Here is an 8,957-nt window from a genome sequence, read left to right on the forward strand (position 1 = left end):
GTTTTGGGAAGTACATCTGTACTTCTTTCATGACATTCTATGAAGAGGGATAAATTGAAATGTTTTGGAAAAGCCGAGGTAAATGAGGAGGCATTTTATTTGATTTTCATCAGAATCTGAATAGTTTTCTGAACTATTTAAAGTTGTAAATGTGATTTATGAACTGCTCTTTTTTTTTTTTTTAAAGTAAGGTCTGGGGGGGGACAGTAAATGATTTCCAGACCCCGTTTTCACAAGTAGGAAAGGAAATATTACTCTCTCCAGGAACTATTTAACATTGTACCCCGTCTAGACACACAGACTTTCCTATAAATAATTGCTTTGGGAAATCTGAATCTGTATGTGCCTGTTTTTATTTCACTATAGCAAGAAAAGAATTCCCTCCTTGCCAGCTGTCTTTTTTTTGCTTGAGTGCTTTAAATCCTGATACCACATTTCTTATCAGATATTAGCATTTTAAAAGAAACATCAATACTGCTCATATTGCTACCTATATTCTAATAAGGGAGGGGAAAAAAAAGAAAGTGACCAGATATCAAGATGATTGACAGAGAGGTAGTTGTGTATAACTGAGATGCTTTGGAAAGAATTGTGTTGATCTATTAACAACAACGAAACATGTTTAATTTCTACCAGCATGTTAAAACATTGCTGATAGAGGAGAATATTTGTAGTTCAGGGTTGAAATGAGGGGTCCTTGGTGCTCTCTGAGCTTGGTTATTTTCTTGCAAACTTTTCATTACCCAAACTAAATAACATCATAACTAGCATTGATATTATGTGTAACTAGCATCCATAAGAGAACAACAAGCTCAGAGACAACCAAGGACTTCTAAAATGTTGCTATCAAGAGCAAAAAAAACCCCAGGATAAACAGGGGTAAATCCCTTGCTATGAAAAATCTTTTCTTTCTGCTAGAAAATTTGGCTGACTGATTATTCAGGGACGGATTGAATAGTCAGTGTCTCCACTTCTGGTTCTGGCCTGGATCACATTACCAGAAAAGCTGGGTATCTGCGTGAAACAAATGGACAAAACCAGACACCTTTTCCCACTGGGTTGCTTAATGCCCGTGAAGCTTTTTTGCTGCTCTAACTTTAGCAGCACCTCTGCTTCTAGGTTGGCTCCACTTTGGCGACAGAGCCCTGGGAAGACACAGTGATCTATTGCCTTTTTCCATTGCAGTGTGGGAGGTGAGGAGGGCAGTTCGGCTGGAAATATTTCTGGTTTTTATTTTCCAGCCTGGAACACATTCTCTGGAACAAACAAATACCAGAACAGCTCTATGAGACATCTGCATTTTAGAGACTGCCTTTGTAGAGATGACTGCTTTATCTTCCTTTGAAAAGTACAGGGTCACATCAGCATTTTGTGCTTGGTGCACAGCATGGGAGGATGGCGGTAAGAAACAGGAGCAGCTATAGGCTTAACGGTCCTAAAATCTTAAAAACCATTTCAGCTTTCTAACTGAAATCTTTCTACTCTTTCACTTGTGCCCTGAAACTCTCAAGATCAAAAATCATCTCTCTAGAGAATAACCTCAGGATGCTGAAATAAAGAGACCGACATGTCACGGTTAAGAAATAAATCTTATTTCATAGCTTCTTTGTTTCCCATTTCCATCATCAGTTCTCAAAGTCTGGAGAGGAGAGAGACTGGCAAATATATATATAAAGATGCTTCCCGCAAACAGATTCCCTCCCCTGCTCCAATTGCTTGAGGTAGGTTCTTTAATTTCCCTTCATTTTCATGAAGGGCATCCCAATCTTTTTCTTTTCTGGTCAAACCCCCATCCCCCCCACCCCCCTTAGAAAGTTATGTGATGAAAAGATGAAGGCAAAGTGATTTTAAGCATGTTAAAATTATGTATAGTCTAAGAACAGAAAGAGGAATTCAGACACAGACCGTTTGTTCCATCAGGATATTCCATATTACCCAAATAATGACACAAGTAACTAAAGCTATAAAGCCAATATAACACAGATGATGATGAGAAATACAGAAATATAGAAATACACACACACACACACACACACAGAGAGAGAGAGAGAGAGAGAGAGAGAGATTTTGTTCTGCAAATGTTCAGCAGTTAAAAACATACCTGCTTTCAACAGGTGGAAATCTCTGCCCATACCTGTCGTATACCAGGACCATGGAGTGGATGGAGAAGATGGGGACCTTTTCATCTGTTCAAACTATAGAGGGGCTACTGGAACATCCGAGTCGCCACTCCTCTTTTAAGCGGCTGGCACAAGTGGTCCTCTTTCCTCACTGCTTAAAATCTGGAAAACCTTTTACTTTTACCTTATATGAGCTGAAAGATGATGCTGGATGGCTGTCGGCCACATCTGTCAGGAGCCCCGAGCAGACCATTCGCTAAGGCTCAGTCACGTGCCACTACTGCCTTGACCTGCAACAGTTCAAGCGAATGTTGGTTTTACCCCCTAAGGAAGGCGTGCTTGACAATTTTCATATTTCTTCTAAATTTGGAGATTTCAGACAATGCTCAGAATGCCAGAGACCCATGTGGAAGTCATTAACGCTGGGAAGGAGGGAGGGAGAGAGAAAGAGGAAGGAGGGGGGAAGAGGCCGAGGGAAGGCGGGGAGGGGGGCAAAGGAGTGAGGCCTGGATGCTGTTGCCAGCTACATGCCTGGGAACGTAAATGAACTCACTTAGGGAAAGTTGTTTGTAATAATTTGCTTCCTTTCCAGTTCTCCTGCACCAACACATGCTTAAAGGGGATAAGTTCTACCCAGTCAGTGACAAACGCAGCAGAAGCAAAATGAAAATATATATATATATTTGGAAGGCAGTATTTTTGAACCCATAGAATGGAGTCGCTCCAGGCAGGCTGCAGCCGACACGGTTCAAAATCTGAAGAGAGACAAAGGCACTTCTCTGGCCTGGCTTGAGTTACCTTGTGATTTTTTTTTTTAGGTTTAGAAAACTTCATTTGACCAGGCTAAGAAGCATATAAGCAGATGAAAAGCAGCATACAAATTGATTTCTTTCTCCTAGCCTAAACTTTTCTTGATTCTCTCTCTCTCTCTCACTCTCTCTCTGTTTCTAGCTATACTGTAAATCTAGAACAAAGGTGACATAGAATCCCCCCCCCCCATGTGTGTTTTTCAGTCTGATTGAACTTTTCAAACAAGGATTATGTTAGATATCTAAAGTAGACTCTGAAGTTATAAAGAAGGTTGGCATGGTGAGGAAATATACTCATGAAGTCTTTCAAATCAGGTACAAAATTGGAAGCTAGAATTTCTAGTGCAGCTTTCTCTAAATGCTATCCATTTAGGTTTTAAACATTGGATAAAATATTGGCATAGCACAAGGATTCTCAACCTCTGGTCCATGGACTGAGACCGGTCCGCAGCCCATTGTGGGTCCACGCAAGCAGCAGGCAAGCATGTATGAAAAATCATTCCCTCCCCCCGCCACCACCCACTGCCACCACCACCACTGCCGGTCCATGGAGGCAGAAAGTCTGAGGATTGCTGGTATAGCACATACTGGCGATTAATTTGGTAAAACCCATGGAACATTTTTGGGAGAAACTCAGTGAAAAGGGAAGGAGCCCTTTTTGTCCAAATGGAACCAAACTGCTTGAATTTACCATCAAAAAGTTATTAAGCTGATTTGAGGGACAATTCAATGAATCCGAAGACCTGAGGAGTTGGGCCACATATACATTTAATAAAACAACAACAGCAACAATTATTATGGTTTATCACACAGTCAAACAGATATTTAGATTGGATTTAGCATTTTTATCCACTTATTGAGTCTTTCTCAAGGACCCGGGATAGAAAGATGTTGTTCGATGATGTTATTATTCTGAAGAGATGACTGATTTTTTTTTGTTTCCCCAAAAAGTGATAGGTCAGAAATAGGACATAAACTAATAGTAGAATGTGATAGACAAAAAGCCCAAAGGAAAGTCAAGCAACAGAAATATTTGGGGAACAATCCCATATTAGTGTTTTATACTAATGCTAGCAGTTTCAAATTGTTCCCAAATGCTTGTTGTATATATTAGTAGGTCTGTGAAGTATAAGGATGTAAAGAAAATCTAAACATTCATCAGCAAATGAATGGCAAAAATACATGTAAATAACAATGATCATTCACAAGCAGCGTTTAGGTGAAAATATTTTTCACCTGCTTTCAGTCAGTGATATCATTGGTGATAAAATAGCTATCATGGCGGTAATAAGCTAAATAATATTTGTTATGATCAACAGAAAATTATCGACATAACACTGCCACTATAACAGTGGCATTTTGCAATTTTAAGTTCCTTCAAGAAGAAAGCAAGGAATGGGTGAATTGGGGTGGTTTGTTTGAATGATTTCTACATAGGTAACGGATATTGTGTGTTGAAACAAAAATGGAAAGTCTCATGTAGCATACTGTAAAAGATTATTTTGTGGGATAATCTTTTGTGGATGATAACAGACTTGAAATGCAGGCATAAAGAAAGGAAAGAAAACCAGGAATAGACACTCATCATTAGATACGAACTGTGAAAAAAACTGGGAACTGCTTCCTAGAATAGTATGCCTCTGTGACAAAGAAAGCATGATGACCCATAAAGCAAATTTCTCAAAACGAAAAACCACCTCCATGGAATTACTGTGAGTTATGATATCAATTTCTCCAAATTGTTTTATCCTGTGGACATACTATTGTCCACCTGCCCGAAATATTAGGAATGACCCTGAGACGGAAAATTTAATCAGGGAGGCATCCAGAAAGGCATGCTGTGTAAACTGAGGTAATATCAATTGTTGTGATAGAAAAGAAGAAAAATATTATTTCACCTCTAAGGATAGACCTGAATCCCTTTCTACAGGATAGGACACATCTAGACAGCATACACGATATAGTAAGACATATAAGTGTTTCACTGACAAGAAACAGTGATCCCAATATTTTCAAACTTTATTTAAATGTCACAGGTAACATATGCAGAAAATCCAGCATATGCCAGATTTTTTTTTTATTGGGGGACAAGTAAAAAGGAAACAAAGAAAATGAAGTGTCAAAACTCTTGAGATTAATCATTTTGGGCTCAACATCATAATTTGTTTGTTTGTTTATGAAATTGATTTGCCATCACATATCTAATGTCTCTGGGCGGCTATAATAGTATAGCTTGAACATAAATTATAAGTCAAACTCTATCACCATCCCCAAGAGGATAGCTACCCAAATAATAGGCAGTGTTAAGGAAGCTTTGACTTTAGATTCCTTTAGACTAGAGATGGGCAACTGAGGGTCTATGGTCACATGTAATTATTTTATTTTATTTTATTTTATTTTATTTTATTTTATTTTATTTTATTTTATTTTATTTTATTTTATTTTATTTTATTTTATTTTATTTTATTTTATTTTATTATTTTATTTTATTTTATTTTATTTTATTTTATTTTATTTTATTTATTTCATCAAGCATGTAATAGGTAATAATGACCATACCTTACTCGAATCCTGAAACTCCTAAGGCTATTTCCATCAAGATTTAGCAGTAAAGTTCTGAATTTCAAAAGCATATTTTTGAGTAGGAGGGGCTGATGGATTTACTGGAAGAAAGGGTAGCAATTTGATTTCTAGAACCTTCTATTCTCATTCCCACTCTTATTCTCCCTCAAAAACAAACAAACAAAAGCAGGTAAAAGAAATGCGGCATGCCTCTTCCGCTGATACTACTATGTCACCCGATATCTTTTTCCGCAGCCCTACAGAAGGTGGGAAGTTTTAATTCCTCTGTTCTGTTTTAGGAAATGGATGCCTTGTTCAAAAAAAGAACAAAATGAAAAACATCAAATTCAGAGGTCATAATCATTTCAGTATTAGCTGCTGGGAAACACTAGCATGAAAACATTATTTCATTCTGTTTTACTAGTGAGCTTCACACAAGCTCAAGTTGGTCTCTATGAAAGCAATAAGTGGTGAGATTGGCCTATTGATCCAGTGCAACCCTCGTTATGTTCTTACCATTAGAGCTTAGCTACTCAGTGCTGGAGGCAGGAAAATAGCCTACATAGCCTGCATTGCACTTCCAATATTAGTCTTTGACGTTCAAATGTGGTGGTGGAAGGAGTTTGTTATCGACGTTGAGTTAAAATATAATCTCAGTAGCTTTTGTTTTGTTCCTGTACTCTCATGAATTGCTTGATTTAGCCTTGAAAGTGTAGAATATTTGTGATGGAAACTGAATCATAAAGGAAAAACGTTTCTGGAGACCTGACTACGTTTTCGTTTCTGAAGTTTTAAATAACAGATAGGAGCTCTTCTGTATAAGAAGACCAACTGAAGTTACAGTGTATGCGTACAGGATGGAATTGTGTGTACTAAATCAGAATAAATGTGCATTTTTCTTTTATTGTTTTGTTTATTTGTACTTTTTAATGAAAGAGATTTTGTACTGTTTAAATCCGGGCAAATTTTATTTCAGTCAGCCAGTCAGTCCCAGTGAATCCACTGTGGCTGATTGGATAGGCAGCCACCATCTTGTTATGCTCTTCAGAGAACAAAATGCCTTGTACTTGCTCTGAGATAAATTATACTTCTCCCATGTTTCATTTGAGGACAGAAATATAAAACGTGCACATCTATGGTTAGGAAACATGAGCCCATGTATGGTAGGGTCTGTCTCAGAGTGATTTAATTACTGGTATGATGAAAAAACCATGAAAGGCATAAAGCTTACAGGAGCTCTCTATCAGCAGTTTCTTTTCTTTCGTATTGTTCTTCTGCTAATGAGGACGGCTAGCTAAATCCCAGACAAAGAATCTCAGCTGGCCTTGATGCTTAACATCTTTTCTTCTTCAAAGCAAGACACAAAATCTATCACAGCACAGGGGTTATTTTATGTAAGGAGTTGAACTGTGAGCAGGAAAAATATTCCTAGAGTAAAACTGGACATAGATTTACTAGTTCTTTTTGATCACTAGAAGATGATGATCTGTCTGATTCGAGTTCCTCTGACATTGCTCTCTGTTGGGGGGGGTGAGTGAGTGAATATGTGTGTGTGTTCACCTTGGCCCTCTCTATGGAACAAAAAGTGAAAAGATATTTTGTTAGCAATGTATCTCCAGGTAACCAATGATAATCATGATGACAAAAATAAGTGTGATTGTATGGTATTGTTCTGCTAGATAGGAATGACATTAAGAGAAATTAGAAGCCAAAAAGAAGCAGCCAGAACAAAATGTCTGATCTCTCAATTAAGCTAATTTTCACAGTGGCTCTCTCACCCTTTCTCCAAGCAAGGAAACCTTAGTCACTGTTTAGGTGAAGGTAAGAGATTTGCACGAATTCCAAGTTGTAACCAGAAAGGGTCTAATTTCCAAGCCCGATCTCAATATAAATAGCATGCACAGCTCTGTACAGTTGTACAATGCAATTAATCTACTAAATGTCCCTATCTCTATTTTGAATTCCTAGCTTTGGGACCGGAACAGACTGTAGCTCCTTTGAAGACATGGGACTATTTTTTAAAAAAAAAGAATGTTGAGAAATCAATATGGATTACTATGGCCATTATTGATTTTTCTTAGAAACACAGGCATTTCAAAATAGCAGATATCCATACTCAAGTCCTAGAAGTTGAATTTGGAAGTTAACTATTCTTCACAACTTCATGCCTTTCATATGTGTTGAATGAGCATGAACTCCTCTTATTTGTCTAGTAACTATTGGGATTTGGGAGATTATGGGAATTGAAGTTCAACTGATTTGGAGGATGTCAACTGAGGTTCCTTGTCCCTAAAGGTAAGGACATGGTGCTCATGTCCATCTTTTGGCCAAGGGAGGCAGCATTGTCCAAAGACATTTTCTGTGGTCATGTGAGCAGCATGCTTATGCCCCAGAGGTACATGGAATGCTGTTAACTTCCTGCCAAAGTGATACCTATTAATCTACCCACATTTGTGTGCTTTTGAACTGCTAGGTGGGTAGGAACTGGGGCAGGAACAAGAGCTCACCCTGTTGCACTGCACTCGGGTCTCGAACCCAGGCTGTTAGCTTTCCAACTGACAAGCTCATATGTTTAACTGTTGAGCCATTACACCCCCTGCTCTCTTGTCCCTAAGTCTACCAAAATAAAAATTGTAAGGAAATTAAACTACTGTTCCTTGGTAAGGAGTTCTATAGTCTATGAGCATCTACCAAGGAAGACTTCCTTCATGTTCCCATTAAATATATGCCATTAGGAGTAAGTGAAACACTTCTTCAAAAGATCTCAAATGTATTGAGAAAATGGTTTTTCAAACAGTTGAAATAACACTATCCAAGGGAGATTAGTCCAATTCTCCTATTGTTGGCCTTATTCATAGAGTATAGGCAAAACTACAGTATTTACTTGATTTGGGAACTAACATGGGAATGTTCCTAGTCCCCGGTCAATTACCACTGAGTTCAAGACCAGTGAAAGTCCACAGCTCATATTTTTTACATTAAAAAAGGAAATATATTTGCATCCAGAGACTACATATTTGGGACAGATTAGAGGTTTAGAACCCATTGGACAGCCATTTGCCTGGGGTAAGTTAAAGATCCATGTCTGGCAAGGATTTGGCTAAAAAATCTCCAAATCTTTTTCTACCCTGGGACTCTGTGGTTCTAGCTTCTGAAGATCTGTCAGCAGAATCTATCAAGTTTGCTGTCCCAACCTATAGATTCTGAGCTGAGGCTGATACAGATTAACAGATTTGGAAGGGACCTTTTAGGTTTTCTAATCCAACCCCCCACCCAAGTAGACCCTACACCCGTGATGGTGAACCTATGGCACACATGCCACAGGTGGACCAATATTGATGGGCACGCGAGCTCAGCTTATTTTCAGACCTTCTGGGCCCACCGGAAGTAGGGAAACAGGCTGTTTCCAGCCTCTAAGACCTCATGGGCGGGGTGGGGAAGGCCCGTTTTTCGCTCTCTCCCCAGG

The 8,957-nt window shown here is 38.6% G+C and overlaps 2 long non-coding RNA genes across 2 annotated transcripts in view; one reads left to right on the forward strand and one right to left on the reverse strand.

Annotated features, from left to right (window-relative positions):
• LOC117657572 (uncharacterized) overlaps positions 1-2,329 on the reverse strand; it is a 29,444-nt gene extending 27,115 nt beyond the window's left edge. The window contains exon 1 of the long non-coding RNA XR_004589142.3: positions 2,102-2,329. This is a non-coding gene — a long non-coding RNA (uncharacterized LOC117657572). The remainder of the gene's footprint in view (positions 1-2,101) is intronic.
• Positions 1,631-2,348, forward strand: LOC148115451 (uncharacterized). The gene is made up of 2 exons (XR_015732533.1): positions 1,631-1,721; positions 2,115-2,348. It is a non-coding gene; the product is annotated as an uncharacterized LOC148115451 (long non-coding RNA).
• The last annotated feature ends 6,609 nt before the right edge of the window (positions 2,349-8,957 follow it).

This window comes from Pantherophis guttatus, chromosome 2, assembly GCF_059756535.1.
Source record: "Pantherophis guttatus breed Tessera chromosome 2, ASM5975653v1, whole genome shotgun sequence".
NCBI lineage: Eukaryota > Metazoa > Chordata > Lepidosauria > Squamata > Colubridae > Pantherophis > Pantherophis guttatus.